At 37.0% G+C, this 20,433-nt stretch overlaps 1 protein-coding gene across 1 annotated transcript in view; it reads right to left on the bottom strand.

The window, feature by feature from the left end:
- TENM2 (teneurin transmembrane protein 2) overlaps window positions 1-20,433 on the bottom strand; it is a 511,804-nt gene that overhangs the window by 52,399 nt on the left and 438,972 nt on the right.

Below are 20,433 nucleotides of genomic sequence, written 5' to 3' on the forward strand. Positions count from 1 at the left end.
AGATAGCATATCCACAAGAGGTAGCCCACAAAAATGCATGTTTTGAATTGACTATGGATGTGATGTGAGTTACTGTATAGCAAGAACTGAACTGGAAACAAAAATATTCACTTGCTAAGGTGCTTATATGCACTAGCAGAACGTCCATAGGCAAGAGAACAACTTGACTGCTTTTTATTTTTCCTACAACTGAACGAGTCTCAGGAGGTGCTACTGTGTCTTCCTGAATATTCACTATGAATAAAGAGCAAGAAAACCCAATTCCACCCTGTAAGGTACATGAAGCCTTGGTAACCTTCCAACCACATCCAATCCATGCAAGCATCTCTCATTTGTCTATAGATGTGAAAGAAGATTTGGGAGTCCTGCAACGGACCTCTTTTTATAAAAAATTTATTATATGTCCTTTTCATAAGGACAACAAGGCTCTGTTGCCATACTGTTGTCATAGGTTGGAACCCAACCACTCAAGCTCTTTCATCTGGTTTGGAGACACAGTCTAATCCTGTCAGGTATCTACACTACCACCACAGAACATGGAATCATTAATCTCATGCTATTGGTCTTGGGCAGAAAACGTCATCCAAAAGAGCTCACAAGGCTTCATGCTTTCCCATTCTCCCCTCTACTACCAGCAATGGGTCACGGCCAGCATCGAGATGTGAAGGGACCTGTGCAGCCCTCTCAGGTGTCACCAACTGGCTGGATTAATCCTTTGCATTTGCCTCCATGACCTCAAGCTGTGCCTATTAATTAAGTACTCCATTCCCTTCCCCAGGTATTTTAAAAGCACCGAGGAACTAATGGGCACCCTACCAGAGTGTGGATAATCTTTTCATCAGGTATGAGCAAGGAAGGCAGCAGTGGGAAATATCCAGAAAGCAAATAAATATGTTCTCTTTGTCTGAGCAGCACAGCTGCAGATGTGCAGTACTGGAGAAAGACCAAGATGACAGGAAGTCACCTCTGTGCCCCTTGGCCTCTGCAGGTGACCAGGAATAGGAGCAAGTGTCAAACTAACACACCTGGTGCTGAAAGGTTGAGCAGCCTTCCAGAAATCACTGATTTCGGCTGCCTGTGAGAGCATTTCCATAAACCTGTTCAGAAAGCCAAAGCTTTGAGTTTGGTCTCTTCCTGCTCCTCCTAGCAGCCTTGGCCATAACCAGGTGATGTTAGAGAGAAGTCCCTCTGACCCCGTACTGGTTTCCACAGTGCCACAGGAGGCTCCCTTGTGGGAAAGCGAGCTGCCTCGTATCCCTGCTATTCACAACTGGTATCACAAGAGGTAAATATTCACTCTTACTTTACCTAGCTGGCTTACCACCTGATAAATTCATAGTGAATAATTAAACATTAATAGGATTAAATAGTCCATGGCCACATGGACTTTTCAGTATAATTCTGAAAGTTTCCTTTACTTTTTTTTTTTTCCAAAAAAAAAAAAAAAAAAAAGAATGCTGGGCTGGTGGAAGGTGTCAGACTGAGACCTCAGCTGTCACACAGAAAAGGTTCTCCATAGGCAACAGCAACCAAATCTCTGCACATTGTCCTACCAGGTGCCTGAGTTTGTAGTACTTGTAGCACTGGCACAGCAGCTCCATCTCCCAATCTCTGCCAAGTAAGACATGAGACCTCTCTGAGCAGGGCCAAGGCCATTTAGTTCATTTTACAGAGAAAGCTATCAGCAGACAGGAACAAGTCCTAGAAGTTTTCAGTGCTGCTATTGTGTATTAAAAAACCCAGTGCCCCTTTCACTTAAAAGAAAGGCTATTTTGGCATTACACATCTTAGCTATAAAAAATGTACTTATTTTGCAACACAGGAAATATTTTTTCAAGTCATTTATTTTATCTCTTTGGTTTGTTAGGTTGTTTGAATGACCAAAATGATAATGTCTGAGGGGAGGCATCATACTGTAGGACAAATTTTTCCTTTTAAATGAAAAACAAACAGTAATTGTGAATATACACACAAGGTTGGCTTTATACCGGAGCACTGAAGAGAATTAAATCACAGAAGCAGTTTACTTTGCATCATATGAGCAAGATGAAAACATGAACAGTAGGGAACTAGCAAAATCTCTGAGAAGTTTATGTTCAGCTGGGGATTAATGGACATGACTTTGCTTTTAGCTTAAAGAGGGAAGCAAGCATCACTGGTATAGACATGGTGTTGCTAGGAAACACTATGCTACCTCTGTCGTTTATTTAACTGGCTTCCAAAGACAGACTTTGTGTTTCAGTAACGTAAATATCAGAAGGAAGGAGAAAAAAAAAGGCAGCAGCAAACTACAGTACAATCCAAGTATTCTGACAATAATTTCTTCCTTACAAAATTATTAAGTTAATGGATGTGTTGACTTTAAAAACAGCTTTAAGTAAGAGGGAACAATTGAAGTATTTTGTATAAAACAGTAAGGGAAAACAATTGAGGTGTGTTTGTATACATGTGCTGTGCATGTCTGTATATGCTTGTTTTCAAGCAAATATTTACGTATTATGATCCATTAGACCCAAATTTGTCCTAATGACCTGTCAACTAAATAGACAACAGATTTCCATTATAATCTACTAAACAAATACTATTTTTTTAAAAGTTTATATTTAGGCAGTACGCTTCCATTTGAAGTCTGAATGTCTCTGTGTAGAACCTCCTCCATGCCCATGTGCACAGCAGTTAGTACAGACGAGTACCCTCAGCACACACGGCATTGCATGTGGCTAACAGGCCTTTGTGCACTGCAGTGCATTTTGACAGCAGACAAGCTAACAAAGCACCTAACCAAGAGCCTTGGGAGCCTCAACAAACGCTTGGTGCTCACTACTGGGTACACGACCTTTGCTGGAAACACGTGATGCACTAAGTGTATGTTAACACTAAGTGCTTTGTTAAAGCCTGCTTTCATTCACACTGAGCAGTGTCTTACCTCCCACTTGTCTTATGAATTTACTCACAGAGTAAGGCAGGCAAAGAGAGAGTAAGGCAGTCACAGAGGGAAGCACTATCGAAATCTAACCTTGAGAAGCAATTCACCCCGGTATAACACTCCCGGTCACAGCACAGAAAGGGGTCCTCCATGCTAAGCAGACAGGTTGCTATTCCTAGTGTGTAGAAAAATTCTACTCATCTTTTCTATTACAGTGTGCTTAATGGAAAATGTCAAAATGCTAGCTTAAAAAAGAAGAAAGTGCTTGTTTAAAGTGCTAGATTGACAGCCTATTTATTCACGGCACAGGCACTGTACGGGCAACAGCAGTTCAAGTGTCTCGCTTTCCTAGCAGTGTCTCTGCACAGGCTGCTGCGGCTGGAGGCGAAGCACTAACGCACTCTCCCTTCCCGTTCAGTCCCCACCAGCCCGTGGGACTGGTCAGCGTACATACACAAACATACGCATTTGGAATTAAAATGGCAAGATAAAATTCAGTTCTTTTTCCAACGTACTGTCAGGAATATGTGACTAGCATTGTGAGGGAGTATCAGAGTAAGAGAGGATTTCAGAATCAAAACACTAAAATCCATTCCTGTCCACGCCATGGACACAAAATGCCCAGCATTCATGGTCAAGTGGGTAAGGAAAAGGAAAAATTAAAGGCATTATATCTCTGGATCTAATAGAGAATGATGTAAACAGGTGTTTTGTTTTTTTTTTTTTTTTACATATGAGATCATTTTTAGCATCCTCACTGCACAAAACAATCTCCATAATCTTACAGATTCAGAACACCAGGGCTAGTGTTCAATGCCTGAATTTACTACCTTTGGTTTTTTTATTTTTTTTCCTGCCCAACTAGCCTACTAAAATGGAATAACACAACAAACTCATTAATGGATTTCCCAGTGCTTCTCTTCGGTTGAAGAGGTTGTTATATTCTTAACTTGATTATAGTTCAAAAAAACCCCATTTCTTTGGAAGTTAATATACCGCATCTATGACGGTAAGTAGCACAAGGATGCTGACTCATGAATCACAAGGGCTCAAAGACAACTTTGAAACTATAAAATTTCATAAGCAAAGATTCAGCAAATATATGCCAGTACTCAGGGACCCTTGTCCGCTACATACACCGTTTTCCAACAAGTTAAAACCCTTCACTTATAATTCCACGGGTTATCCATTACAATGCATATATGATGACAGCACATTACAATGGAAGGAACTTTTGTTGATACGTAGCACAAACAAATACTCGGTAATGATAACAACATGAGAGGACTGTAGCCTGAGGGGAAAAAAAGAAGTGATTCTTTGCCAGAAAATAGTTGATTTTTTTGTCATAGGAATAAATTAGATTTGCGTCTCTTGAATGTGTCTGTTACTAACAGGAAGAGGATCTACCATGGATGCTAAGTAAATAATGTAGTAGCAGAAGATGACACTATTACACAAAACCCTATGAGAAATGAGAACATCTCAACATGAAAAGGACTTTTTGTTTCTGTTTTCTGAACTTCAAACTGTGCAGCCAACTATATATATATACACACAGTTATTTCATTCATCTAATTTCTTAGTATTAATATTCACTACAGAAAAGGGTCAAAAAAGTTCAAGACCTCTGGTTAGAGGTAACAGGAAAAGCAAGCTCCCATCTGAAAGCCTTTGCGATTCCAAAGCCCAAGCGTACTTAAAACACTAGATTGTTATCTGTTTGTAGAGCTCCACATAGCCACAGTCCATGATGGGGCCTAGAAGGTGCTATAAAAATAGAAATTAAAGTGTTACTGTTTTTCATATCAACAACTGAAGAGTGAGAAAAATATAGTGAGCCTAGAAAATAACAAACATTGCTGTTACCAAGTTCATTGTGAGCAAAATTTAAGTCTACTGCTTCCAGCAGGCCTATGTAAGCTCTATCTATTGCCATAGTTTCATATTTTCAAGATTTATATGAGATTTATGAAAAGCTGAATTTAACAAGAAACTCAGCAGAATCATTATGAATAGTAAACAAAATCAATGTGGACAGTGGTTGTTTGTAAGAAAGTGATAGTGCTGGGTATATTTATGAGAAAGTACTCGTAGTTTTATCTACAATGAAACTATCCAGGGACTAAATGGTAAGGTGATTAATTCATTTTTGAACTCGGCAAATTAATTTCTGGTTTCTAGACAGTACATGAAAAATTTTAATCCAGTTTTCGATAAATTCCACAGAGAGTTCCTTTTCATTCCGCTGATACTAATAAACTCCTGGTACACAATTACACACATACACAGCTACTCAGGCACATATAGGTTTTCTTTTGCATAAACTACTTAAAAACTCCAAAACAAACATTTTAAGCAAATCAAAGTACAAAGGCATGCTGTCCAATTAATTTGTGTTTTCGGTCTAAATCTTAATTCTCTTTATAATCATCAGAACTCACAGTGGGGCCAATCACTTGAAAAGAAGGAAAAGAAGGGCAGCATGGATAGGAGAAAGGGGAACGGGAGAGAGAGAGGAAAGAGGTTAACAATTCTCTTCTCCAAGTGTATCTAATAACCAGTTATAGAAGAGGACAATGATTTTAGTCACAACTCAGTCTGTACATGGAAAATTAAATGTAAATCAAGAGGCTGCATCTTCTGAGTCCTTCTGATCTAAAGCTATCAGCCATGGCTGCCTCCCCCAAACAACAACTTAAGTGGATCGAATGGATTCCCTATACTTTTTCCCATTTAGTATACATACAGTACAGCCATTAGTCTGAAATATATCTCGCTTGTCTAAATCCATTTTCCACATCCTGATCCAAAGTCCAGTGGTAGTCAATGTAGCCTTTCCACTGACTTGAATGGATGATGGAGCAGGTATCCTGTGGGTGGAGATGCCCTGCAGTAAAGACTATGGTGTACAGCACAGTGTACACACGATGCACAACATCAGTTTCAAGGGGAACATGAGAAATTTAAATCCTCCTCTTCCTCATTACAGCTGTTAAATACAGATCTGTAGTAAATGAAAGTAGTCTCAGATATGATCGTACCTATGGAACATAGAGAAACTACATAAAAGCAGTAATGCTAATAAGCCTGTTTAATTTGTACTTTAGAGGATAATCACTGTTTTCATATTTTTCTGTTCATTCCTTCTGTGAGTTGCTCCTATGCCTATGGCTATCTAGCAAATAATAAATGAGGTACATAGAATGAGGTATCTAGCAATATCGAGGGAAAAAAAACCCAGCTTTTTATTTGCTATTGTTATTTTTAATCCTTCAATTCCAAAGCCTACAGGGCTTAGTTCAAGCCAAAGAAAGGGGGAAAAAATGACACGCAGCATTATGGTAGGAACAAACAAGTTATTTTCTACATCATTATATTTAAACAAAAATAAACTCAAACCCTAAACACTTGCCAATGCAATATATTATTGGTTGAGTGAGACGTGAGGCTCCTCTGAGTGAATTTGGGCAGTACAGGCTAAGGAACCTACAGAAGTACTAGCTCTGTCTTCAAAGCAGGACAGCTGCAGAGACTGACAAACTGAGTGCTCTAACTGTAACCCAGAACTAATCCAGTCTTTTACGGGTAATAAAAAGTCTGATTTAACTGCTCAGATGAGTTAAAACTAACGAAGAATACGCTAGCTACAATTTTATTTATTGAAGAAACTGAAAAAAAATGCAGAGGTCAACAAGTAAGTTTCAAGAATCCTCAATCTCGATTTCTTCCACACTAATACTTACAGTGCAGGCAATTATGATGTTAAGAAAGGTTCCTTCAGTTGCCTGGGATATGTATACCATAACAGAATTTCCCTCTAAATTGCATCTATTTACCATATACCTATGCAACTTCTTTCACATTTAAAGACAGGGACTGGGAGAACATCTAGGTTTCCAAACAAAACAAGAAAACGTGAAAAAAAAAAAAAAGATGTATGATTTTAGAAGAAGAGAAGTAAACTTCTCACAAAGGGGAACCACCGATACTAAAAAGCACGTCTAAAGTGAAGTTACTTGCATCTTTCTGAAGAGACAAAAAAGGGCGGATGGCACCAGTGCAGTGAGACAACAGCGTGCTGTCTGCATGGCCTGCTAACTAATACCTGTAACACAGAAGATGCATCATATTTGTCTCAGAAACTAACTCTGCTTACGGTTACTTAACAGATGATCACGTGAAAATTATTTCAAATGTGAACCGACACAAGCAAGGTAGTTGAACAAAACACATGGTGCGCAGAAGGACACTGCTGCAGCCGAAAAGCTACAGAAGAGCTGCATGGATTTGTCATCGCCTGAGAATATTATTTGCATGATTTTGAACAAGAGCTAAAACATGACACTAGCAGCATATTCTAATTATACAATGTACTCTTTTCAAACAAGATTCACATTCAGCTCATATTCATATATCCAAAAAAAAAAGATACATAAAAATGCAGTAAAATTTGTACTTAAGATAACTGGGTCTTTCGAATTAATCTTCCTGTAACAAAATCCATTTGGAATATAACACTGGATGAAATTGTATTCATAAAACAAGTACCATATCCATAATTTTTTATTGCATTAACGTTTCTGATATGGGGTACAAGGGTTTGGTATCACTCTTTGTAAAATGTAGTATCATTTCTAGAGAAAGAAGCCTTCTCAAGTTAGGTTTATTGCTAAACTAACATCTATATATGGGCAACGTAATGATAAAATGACCTAACAGACGGGATGTGTAAATTCAGTCAATTGAAGAGTAACAAGCAAAACATTGACCTCATATTTAAAAGAGCAGATAACCTAATTAAAATGTAATAGTTAAAATCCCTACATTAATCTCAGTACTATGGCAAGGATTTTGAGTCATTCATTCATAAAAGTTAGGATTCACATAGTAATTGCTACTCAGCGTCCTCACACACACTGTAATTTGCTTTTTATTAGAAATATGTGGTTGCCATGTATTTGTACAGTTTTTATACATCTCAATTGCTTAATATTTAAGATTTTTTAAATTTTTTTTTGAAATATGTCGCAACAATGTATTTGTACAGAGCATGTAATCAAACTTCTATGAAAAATGTTTTGGTAAAGTGTTGGTATGCTTTTATACATACTTATTAACTACAAAGCTTTGAAAACAACATACACACTGACACACAAAGTTGTGTTACAGTTATATTGTCTTTACCTGCACTGTCCTCTCTGTGCCATAGGAACAAATAAAGAGAAGAAAATGCAACGTGATTCTTAAGTGATAACTGTACTTAGCAAAAGGATCTTTGATACTGTGCCACCAAATGCCAGGTATTACATTTCAAAAGGTCTGTTTCATTTGGCTAACTGAAATTTATAAAATTCAACATGAATGACCTGTTTTTTACTTGCTTCAGGCAGGAAACAACAGAAATCTATAATTTTGCTATTTTTAACAGCTAAAACAACATATGAACTCAGAATCATACTCATCTTACTGAGGTATCTTTAGGGTTTGAACCCTGAAGAAAAGCAAGTCGTGGTTCTCAGGGATTTTCCAGTTTCACTTTCCTTTATGCAGTTTTCATACAAAGCCCAGACAACAACAAAGGATGCTGTTACTCCATTCTGTACTCCCAGCCAGACTGAGCTTTCCAGTGGGGATGGCACAGTGCCAGGCTTATCCAAATTTGAACATGATTTAATGAAGTTGTGAATGCAGCCTGTAGAAAACTAGAGGTAAGCCCTACCCTTTACCTGCTCAGACAGGAACTTCTAAAATCCCGGTAGACATCGGGAGGCTACAAAGGTAGGCCCTTATTTAAAATATTTAAAATCTAAGACACTGCTGATATAAAAAAGTGCAAGATCAGCCCTGAAAAGGGCAGGATTGCTTGTTACTACCAAAGCTCTGTACTCCCAGCTCTCTCATTTGATTGAAAACCCTCCAGTGATGCAGATCCAATTTTTCTCTACGAGTGCCTTGATGGGTCAGCAGGGGAGATTGCACTGTCATTGGTTAGCTTGTCTCCAGACACAAATGCCATCCAGCATTTCTCCTAAAGGAGACTCACAATCACAGTGCTTTACTGCTCAGAAAATATTTTAAGCAACATTGTTCTTCTGTTGCAACAAAATCTCAGTGCAGAGGCAGGGAATTCAAGTGCCAACCTAGGTTAAATCAGACAATTTCTGTTAAGATACATTACCAGTAACCACATATAGGGATTCTTTAGGCCTTATGTAGTCCTAAAACTCCAGACTGTTTGTAATTAAGCACAAAATACTCTCCTCTGCTGCGCTCACACATTTACAGCTGATTCTAGGTCTCTAAGTCAGTTTCAGTAACAATAAAAGTATTTCTAGCATTTGCAAACAACATGGGCCTCACACAAAATGGTAATAACGCAAGATTTCAGACTCCAGTGTCTTCAGAAGAAATGCTCAGAGAGAATCACTGAGAACAAACCCACCGATAGGTAAGCTGGGAGGAACATGAAAGCTGCTACTAGGCAGGCTTTAGCATTAGCAATGTTAAATGCAGGGAATAGTGCAACTATTGCAAAGTTTATCTACCTGAGAAAAGCTGTGAGACTGTAATGTGACAAAACTAGCCATTAAATCTGAAGTGGCTAGATTTCTTGGGACTGAATCCTTCTTCATTGACAGGGTTCACCCTTCATCCTTCGCCATCATATAAGCTGAGGGCCAGGACATAATTGTTTCATGTTGGCAAAACTCTGCCAAATTCAACAGAATTATGTGGATTTCAGTCAGCTAATGTACAGCCTCAAGGTTCATAGCAATGTGCTGTACCTGGACCCTTTATGTAATACTTAAATTACCATATTGGTTGTTCTTCAGACAATATATATATATTTTTTTCTGGTTTCTGTGCGTTAACTGACTACCAAGCATGGTGAAAACACCAGGTGGTTGTAATACCTTAGATTATAAACTGCTGGTGGTGGTTTTACAGACCTTTCTGCGATGATAACCAGTGCTTCAACAAACCACTTAGACGCTGGGATTTCCTTCCATCAGCCTGGCATTAGCCTAAACATTCAACAAGGCAGCAAACTTGGATGTATCCATTCTAGCCAAATACCACTGGTATCAGATTTTCCATTTCCAAACATTTTTACAAAGACCTACTAAAACTAACCTAGTATTCTAGACCTAATGCACTTTGGGATTCTCAGGGAAGACACTCACAGTTCTCAGTTCAGTCATTAACTTCAGAATACTTTGACTTACTTCAGAAATTCCCCACACAGGGCACATAGCGGATGTGCTATCAATCACTTCTGAGGGACTGTACCACTCCATTTCATACCAGGATGATAATTTGACCTCCCTCATATTCACCTTGACTACAGCAACACAATATATAGGGGCTTACACCAAATTCAGCTAAGCAAATACTGAAGCACTTCTTCACAAGAACAGGTGTATCAAATATTATTTTAATTCTCTCATCAATGGCTTCCCTAAAGAAATTCAAAATCATGTTCAAGGCCTTACTTCTTATCTGCTAGGCTCAGGATATTTAAGATGCCTAAGGTACAGGGATAGAAACCAGGGTTGAGAGCCCTGCTAAGCTGACAAAAGCTAATCTTATCTTTGTAGGAGCTGGAGATCTTAAGCTGCCAACTCAAAACTATGAAATAAATTCTTTCACTCTATAAATAAGAATTTACATATAAAAAAAAATCACAGATCCACTTTCTGCCCCAAATACACACTCAATTTCTGTATATTAAAGGAGTTCTAGTAAACTCCTAAAATAGCTTTGCTATTTTACTCAGCAGAGGATTAGAAGTGAACCAAAGTGCACTAGCGAGCCAAGACAGCATTTCCAGTGACCAAACAGAACCGTTTCCCTCATCCCAGTACTATTTAATAGGAGGTTACATGGGTATTTCTAATAGTACTTGAATTCAGTGTGAGGGAATGGGATGTGTGCACATGCACGTGCAGACACAAGAAAGGCACTGTACTGAGGAAAAGCAGATATTGGATACTACTTGTGTTGCTCAGTATGCTGCAGATGCTTAGCTATGTTGCTGAGTGGTGAGTAACAGCCCACCTAATGCACAGTAAAGGGGGCTGTAGGATATCTGCCTTAAAAACATTGGCCGAGTGATGTCTGACATCATAACTAGTCCTCACAACCCCATCTGAGGAAGAGGTTGGACTAGACAACCACCTCAAACCCCTACCAGCCTGAATTATCGATGAACTTTTCAATTGTAGAGCTTTGTAATTCATGATTCTTAGGGCAGCGTATACCAGTTTTCTCAGGCATTATTACGATATAATTACTTGCTGTTCATCAGATATTGATGTCTGTATAGAATTTATAATTTAGCAATTAACTTTCAGGTATGCAAATACAGTTCCTGTATAAGTGTGCAGATTGTCTCAGAAGAATGAATATGAGCCTTAACGTAAATACGTATTTTCCTCCATTAGTACATAACAGATTAGTTAGCTCTACAAGCATCTATCCCTTATCTTGGTACAGAACTTTGGAATCCCTTCAGGACAAAAAGAACTTTATAGACAGATGCATTATATTTTGCAGCTGATTTTCCTAAAGTCTTCTTTGCATGGATTCCAATAAATGGTCTCATACTGCATGGTTTCAGACTACAGAGTCCAAACACCTCAGTTATCCCAAAGAAAAATCAAATGAAAGTGCTGAATTAAAATGAAGTTTACAAGAAGTATTCTGGGATAGTATGGAATGGAAAAAGCTTTGATAACACGCACTCTATGCTTCTCATACCCCTTCTGGCTTGCAGGAATCCTGAATCTTCATGACAGTAAAGTATAATTTAGAAGTAACAACAACAACAAAAGGATATTTAAATATTAAAACAAATGCATCTCACATTTTATTATTTATGGAGTTCAAGTGTGTACTTGAAATGTAAAGGATGAAAAAAGTGTCTAGAACACAGAAGCAACATTCTACCACATAGAGAACACATGTAAAATAAATTAAAATAAATAAACAATACATTATGAGTATTTGCGCATGCTGAGTCGTTTTGGCAGATGCAGAATAGAAGATGTATATTTCACTACATAAAACATATTTTGTAAACATATCTAATCCTAAAGAACTAGATATCCATTCTGCATCCTTTACACAAGCCTCATTACTAATATCATTCGATTTCCCAATTTTTAAATGTTCCAACCATACAAAGAACTAATAAGAGCTACAGAGGTAAAAATGTTGATTTACAACATTTCCTCTGTTACTTCTTTATCTGCCTAAGTAGTGAAGAAAAAAAATTCCTAACCCTAAGCACACAGCCAGTTGCCTTGATATTTAAATACGTCTTAAAAACTGATTTTGATCTAGTAGGGAAGTCTTCACCATTTCACCTCCCAGAAAGCCTGGAGTATTTAACCTGTACTTGGAAGAAATGTTAAAGTGGAAGGACTCTTAATGCAATGCTCGCTTTATATAAACAATATTTGCTGTCAGGTAACTAATAGCTCTGTTCTTCCCCTAGCCTCGCTAGAAATAACCTCAACCCTCTAAACAAATACTTAAGCCTCTGCTTACAGAAAGAGTATTTCGTTTCCATTTCTCTGTCAAAGCCATCAGTAGCACCAACAAAGCTTTTAACTTCGTTGTCTGCATCTGTATTTGACACAGTTCTTAAAGCACGCTGCGATAGGCAGGATGCTGTTAGTTGTAATGGGACTGTTTGCTAGGACTATTCTCTGGGGAAGTGAAACACAGTAACTAAGTGAGCTGGAGATGCAGCCAAGAAATCCAGAAATCACCCCACATTAGCTGCACTAGAAGTATATGATCGATACATTGGATGAATCCCCTTTAGTCACCGGTTCGTGTTGGGTTAAAAGGTGCAAAACTACGTATTGTCATGCTATTTGCTTCAGTTAACAACAAAACAAAGAAAAACAGGGAAAAGCAGACATAACAGTATTAAAAACAAAGATCAGGCAGAAAGAATTTCCAATAACAAGACAAACAAACAAACAAACAAAATCTTGGATCTCTACTTGTGAAATCTAAAGGACAATTTGCTACAGTTTTGTGCAATTTGCTCTTTCTTTGCAACACTGAAAATACCATGTGTCCTAACAGCTCATGTGAATAGCACCTCAGCATATATCAAATAGATGTCAAGGAAATTCTACTTTTCTGTTTTCTATTGAGGTTATTAATTATCTTAGAAAAGTTGAAGGGAAAATTACCAGAATGTAAGTTTGTTCAGAAGACTAGCACTATTTACCCTCAAAGTACAAATAAAATTAGAACTTTTGTTACTGTTGTCTGCCTGTTTCCAGTAATTCCGATTGGGTATAGTACATCTTTTCTCACTACTTACAAATGGTTGAAATGTTACCCGTTCTGAGGCTTGCAGAACATCAGAAACACCTAAAAGTCAGGCTGTACACAACGATGTGTTCAGAGCTGTGTAACCAAGCAGTACACGACAGCTTTTTCACACTGCACAGAAAGATTTCAACAGTTTAGAGCAGAAAGTGAGAAGCACTGTCCTCACTCAAACGGCAGAGGACTTCTATAACATAATACTCAACTATCTAATTCGTGGCTTTCTAACAAAAGAACACCTTGCAGCATCAAAGCATTAGCGGAAGGATCCTCTCACACCTGAGGATGGATGCAGTTTGACTCTGGTGACTTCAGGAGACCTCCACATGTCCTAATCAAGCAAAGTGAACTTTGGAACAGCTTTAGGCTTCAAAGCAAATACATGTATGGGAATGTGTTTAATCAGGCACAGTGCCTATCCAATTTACTGTAATAACTTCTGTAAGTGGTCAGGAACCTTTCCCAAAAATCCTTCTTAATCTGGGTTTCCCTGACTAGAGAGAAACACTGTCCTACAGTTTAATAACATCGGACTGCCTTTCTCACCACTGTCCAAATCAGTAAGCTGAAGATATTTAAGTGCATTTTGCAGTGTGCATACCTGCTTTTCGTTCTGAACAAATAAACTTTTTAATTTCTCTTTTTTTCCTAACCTGGAATGAAGTTACTTAATTCAGGTAAGGAACCAGTAGCCCTATGAAACATTGTCTGTAATAACCTTGTAATTTTTAGTTGTAGGACTACAAAAATAGGAGCAAGTCCAAAAAGAGCAAACATCACACTTTTTGGTTCACTGTTATTTGTTCACACTGGAATGACATCTTTCCTCACATTTTAAAACATCTTTATCCGAAGCACTAAAATATAGAAAATAAATAATTAAAACCTAGGTGTGTATTCTACACACATTTTTTTAGGAAGGCTCCCATTGAATCTCAGTGGGAACATTTGGTTTAAGAAATCAGATACATTATAAACACCTTGCTAGAATACTTCAAACATACAGTGTTTTATCTCAGAAGTGTTGACAAAAAAATTATTATAGTAGGGGAAACTGTGACTATAAAAGTTGAATAAATAGATGCAGTCTCAAGCAGAAGGCAAATATTTTAAATTACCCTAATTTTCCTGAATAAGTATTTCCCTTAACAAAGGATCTCATGCCTAAAACTTTCCATGTACTAACGTAATAAGGATTTTAGGAATGTCATGGTAACTAGAAATATAAATACTGATGATGAAAGACAAACTCTACTTATCAAACACTCTATGTACAGAAGATGAAAAGATTAAAAGAAATAGGGAAATAATCAGATTTTAATAAAGACTGCCTTCACTTCATTTCAACAGTTTCTTGCAGTATAAAGGTATTTACAGTTTCAGGAGTCACTTAAGTGCATCCACAAAATTTGGTATTTCATATGTAGTTAAATCTTTGGATAAAGGATATGAACCACTGTTTGAAATTAAGCATGGGCCTGACGAATTTTGATTTACTTTTTTCTTCAGCCTGTAAACAAAAAAAACTATTATAAAATTCTTTATCAAAGGATTCCAATGAAAAATCATAGAACAGATAATCTCTACAGGCCCCTCTAGATTTGAATTAAGGAGAGCTGCAACTCCAGTCTAATGGTTAGTCATCAGTATAGATTTTGCTGGGGTTCTCATTTCCCCTTTGCCCTTCTAGCTACATACGCAATAGTACAACAGCACATATATACATCCTTCAGGCTTCTGGCTCTTAACCATCTCTGTAGAAGTACAATGCAGAAACAATGAACGCACACCTGGTTAAATGAACTTCGTATTTTCTATGGTACAGCGCTCACATAGCATTTGCTTTACGCAAACGTTGCCATCTCAACCTCCAAAAAATGACCTTGACTCTGATCATCTATTCACTAAATATGGAAGGCTTTCTCATTCTAAATCCATATTTCTGACTTATTTTGGAAAAAAAAGTTCAAACATGCACAGGACTCAATTAAGATGCATATGGATTGGCTATATGATAAAGAATCAATTAAAAATGATCAAAGACAAGCAGCAAAAAAAATGCAATTTTATCCGTAGCTTTCAAATAAGCCAAAAAAAAGACACATTGGAACTAAAAACATGTGCCCCCATATTCCCTCCCCGTCCCCGAATTCAACTATCCATTAACAATGTTGCATAGTGAGCAATGCCTACTTCCATTTCATATTTCTAACTCCTATGCAGTGATATTCTGTCTTAAGTCTCAAGCATCTTTTCTATTTTTTCTGAAACAAGAAAAGGCACATTACCATTATTTTTCCTGTACTGTTATCAGATTAGATTATATCAGATTACAGATTATAGACACCCAATTGCTTTTTCTATAACTGCTTAATTCTAGGGAATCTTCCATTGTAAAACTATAGGATATAATGCTAATTCTGTTAATTTCAGTGAGAAGAGATCTGTAACTCAGCATATACATATTTTGCTTTACTTTATTAAATGGAAAGTAGCAGAAGTTAGATTAGTTTATATTTAAAACGTGCTGAAAATTTGATGTCAACATGCTGCATTAGGAATAGAGTTCTCCTTTCTGTTATTCCCAGCGGTTAAAACAAAAAGTCAGTTCTCTCATCTATACTAGTGTCTTTTTGGCTTTAGGAGAATCAGCATCTTCCTGTGACATTTAGGTTTTCAGCATGCACAAACACAAACTTACAAAAATAACTTCAGTGCTGTTCTTGAGGGCCTCATTCCACAAACAGCTCAGCAATCACTTTTGATTCTTAACAATTGGAAAATCACAGTATTTGAAGTGGGACTTACTTTTATGACCTATAAGTCATCAAGTTGTAGTGAAACATGTTATCCCTAAATTTATCTCTCTCATTAATTTGGCCTTTTGGATAATTGTCCTCAGCATTGTTTCTGATCTAAAATAGAAACCCAGTAATATTTTTTTGCTATAAAATGGTTTAGTTTTTAATTAGAAAGAATGTTATTTAATCATGATTACAACACTGTATTTATTTTTTAGTTAATAAATCTCTTATGATATACCAGCTGTCTACAGAACAGGGACTGCACCTTGAAGCACTGTGCATCTTTAGCTCAGTTGTTCTATCCTCTGAAAGACTGACTGTTTAAAGGCAAATTAAAACATATTGGCTAGATGCATTGTGAATCTTACTTGTCACACTCGTGAATAATTTCATTCTTTCAACATCTCCCTAAAAAAATCTGATCTGTAATTTTATAATTAGCTGGAATGAATACAGAAGATATCCACCTTTACTTCTCATGGGTTATGGTAAAAAAATAAATAAAAATGTATATGATTTTGAATATTATGAAAGATAAACTGTCAGCTCATGTAGCTCAGTCTACACTAGTCACCCAAAAACATTTCGGAAGAAATATTTAAACCTTTCCTTGCAGCTATTTTGCATGGTATCTTTACAACATTTTGAAAGCTTGTCACAGCCTATTGATGCTGAGTCGATCCACCTATTCTGCACTGGACTGCTAAAAACTGAATAGAAACTAAAAATACAATGGGATTAGGAAAAAGCAGTAGAGCATGACACTGATTGGCAGCTTTTCCAAATTATGGCTCCTTATTTACAGAACTCAGGAAACCACAGCCTTTTAAAGTGTGTATAACAGATACACAGCCTGTAACAGATACACAACCTGTACAAAACCTGTAACAGGTAAAATGCAAATAGTGTGGTAGGACTTAGGTGCCATCACGCAAACGGAGTTTGGGAAAATGCAGAAACTGTTTTACACTTTAACACCCGGGACTTGCTGAGTGCCTTCTAATATCCACTGAGACAGCACAGGAAAAGTCACCAAATCCCAGATGTTAAACATGGTCATAGGCCACAGAACTGGCAGACTACCATAAGGTAGAAATTAAAGCACTTTTTTTTTTTTTTTTTTTATGGTGTGGTATGTCTCACTGAATAAACTTTTTTAAGGGATAACATTACACTCCACGTTATGTTGAAGAGTTTGTGAAAGCAAAAGTTAACTACTTTTCCATGAGAAATGCTTAATTGTTTAAGAAAAGTATTTGTTTGGACTGAATTATTGAAATCAAGAGTGTAGCACCCATTGCTAAGGCTCAGCTCTTGGATTTGAAAATCTTCAAGGAGACAGCTGGACAATGAATCCTTTCTTCTCTAATCCTGTTATTGACTGAAGAGAGAATAAGGATGAATACAGTAACTTTAATTTCTTGTGTTTCACTTTTCCTTGGATTTCAGTAATATGACAGTGAACTGCAGCTAGAGTAAGGGCTAATTAGACACCATCATTGTTTTGTCTCTGTCTATCCGAGCATGGATGTGTTTTGAATACTACTGACAGAGTGAGATGGACAGTTGTATGTCAATCAATACTGTATCACTGAAAACACCACAGAAATATGGGCTAGAAATTGTAGAAATCTAAACTCTTACAATTTCACAGCAACTAGAAATCAAGTAATAATTACCCTAGCATTACCCCAGCTATCTGCACGTTCAACATACAGAGATGAACACCAACCATTACCTCAGACCTGAACACCTGCAAAAATGCTTAGGTTTGGATTTCTGTCTTAGATTTCAGTCACATAAAGAATCGTATTTTCTTTGGGCAGATGAGATATACTACATTATATGATGACTTCAATTTGACAGAAAACTTTGCTTCTGTTTATGTGTATGGAAAAAATATAACTAAAATTAAACAGACTGAGGCTACCTGCAGGAAATATTTCCAGAAGGTGAGGTTATCCTAAGAAGCATTTCTTAAGCAGGTCAGAATAGCAACTGAGAGAAAGAACAAGAGAAAAGTGCTGAGTTACTTAAACTTAGTTGAGCATCAATTGGTCAGGATATAGTCTACCTCATAACTAGCACCCTGAATATGTCCCCATATTCAGTCCTTCAGATCTTAAAAAAAAATAAATACATTGAGTGCATTGCAAGAAAGATGTATCAATATTCAACATTACCGTGTATTTCATCCTCAGTGAGTAGTTACTGCACAACAGATAACTGTGAGTTTAAAGAAAAAGCTTTCAATAGTTCCATTTTTCCCCAAAGCCCTAAACAGATCACACAGCAAAATCCTGAACTGACACTTCAGAGATGTTACAGAGATTGCTTTTTCCTTTTCCTTTCTGACACTAGTATTTTTAATATAATATTAAACAAAAAATATTGTGGAGAACTTTGAAAGCATCAGATGTCTTAGGAAGGCAAAAAACTAACTTCTATGGCATCCTACTGTCAATTTGATGCTATGTAGGAATCAGAGACAAAATCACAAGAAGCTGAAAAGGTAAAACCTTAGGTCTGAATTGTTATTCCATAGAGGTTGCAGCAGGCAGGTAAAACACATTTGGCCTCATCTGCATCTTCAAGTATGAAAGGTTATGTGAGATTGATGTTAAAGGTACAAGAATTATATCTTGAGGATGTACAAGTAAAAATGCATTCCATTAAAGAAAATACATCTTTAACAGGGACATTAACAGCAGTCCTCGAAAGGATGGGAAGATATTGTTCTCTTTTGTATTCATTTCTTAGTAAATATCAATACTATACACACGTATATACATACATATTTCTCAAGATCTTGTACTACTTTTCTGTCTCTATCTCACTGACCTCTCACAAGCATTCCCGTGTCTTTGTTGTTTTGTATCCAGCAATACCACGTTATTCACTCATTTGCTGAAGCTGTGCTTGACACTGCAGGGTACAAAATAACACAGAAAACATTATCTCTGGAACAAGAAAAGATTGCCTGGTGCTGTGAATACTTCTATGAAGAGAAGAATCAGCTTTGCCCTTTCAAAAGTTAGATCAGCAACTTGACTGATTGCCCTCCCCTGCTTTTTGTAGTCTTTCAAGAGTTCAAGAATTGTCCAGAAAATCAGTGTAACTCATGTAGAAGCCCGTCCAAAAGGAGAAATGAAATGTGATTTTAGTTTGGGAAACTATTCACCAGTATCTGCTGAGTGCATCTTTGAAGTACCAGACAAAATGCAGGAAGCCTTACTGAAAACACACTCATTAAATTTTGGGGGCTACTAGTAAGGTCGTATTCTGCATATATCTTATATAAAGGGAAAGAGAAAAGCCACTCAAATGTTCTGTCACTGCACTGTGACATATTTCAATCATTTATAGGAAGCCCTCAGCAAAGAATGCAAACAAGAAAATTCTTCCTGGTGAATAAGATGAACTTTTACTCTAAAAGGATCCCCAGCTGTCCTGTGTAAATTCTGCAAATGAAGAGGAATTTGGTTTCTCAACTCTCTGAAAGTCAAACCACTCTTGCTTTATGCAAATCTCTACATACAATATATATCTCTATATACAATATATATCTGGAAGGAAATACTGTATTGCGCTCAGCCATGAAAAGGGAAGAGGATACAGATGGTAGTTCTCGATACCTTAGTAATACAAAAATTGCTTAGAAAGCTTATTTGGACCTGATACACAAAAGTAGCAAATAACAATTTAGTTATTGGAGTAGGAATTTAGAAAGTTACAAACCAGGGGGAAAAAAATAAATATTATGACCTCTGAAAAAAAGAGCTGTTATTTACACAGCATGAAACCAGGGGACAAGATTTTATTCACAAGTTTTGGAGGTGGGATAAAAGAGGATATTTATAAAATCAGCAAAGCACCTCAACAGCAAACGTAGTTGGAAATTACAAGTAGCACCATCTATCCAGGAAGAAGTTTCTATTTGATTATTTATAGGGCACTTGCATCTTTACTGAAATACAGCGATGTTGGACTGCATTATCACCCATCTAACTGACTAACTCATTCATTTTGGCTATATAATGCAAATTGATATGACATATATGAACACGATTCTCTAGGTATCACAAGTCTGATTGATAAATCTATGTAGGACTACATTACATTTATGATCATAAATGGTTCTCTACAGATCAGGAGCATCAGCTAGAGCTACAGCTGTGAAACTAGTTTGAAATAGTAAAAGATATCTTTATTAGTACAAGAAAATGAAATCACCTTATGTCACCTTACAGTCAAACCACCAAAATCCACTCTCTAATATTTACTCCAGGCTAAAATTTGATCTATCACAACTTTGGCTCTTCCTGTTTTTAACCTCTTATGAGCCTC

This window comes from Cygnus atratus, chromosome 14, assembly GCF_013377495.2.
Source record: "Cygnus atratus isolate AKBS03 ecotype Queensland, Australia chromosome 14, CAtr_DNAZoo_HiC_assembly, whole genome shotgun sequence".
NCBI lineage: Eukaryota > Metazoa > Chordata > Aves > Anseriformes > Anatidae > Cygnus > Cygnus atratus.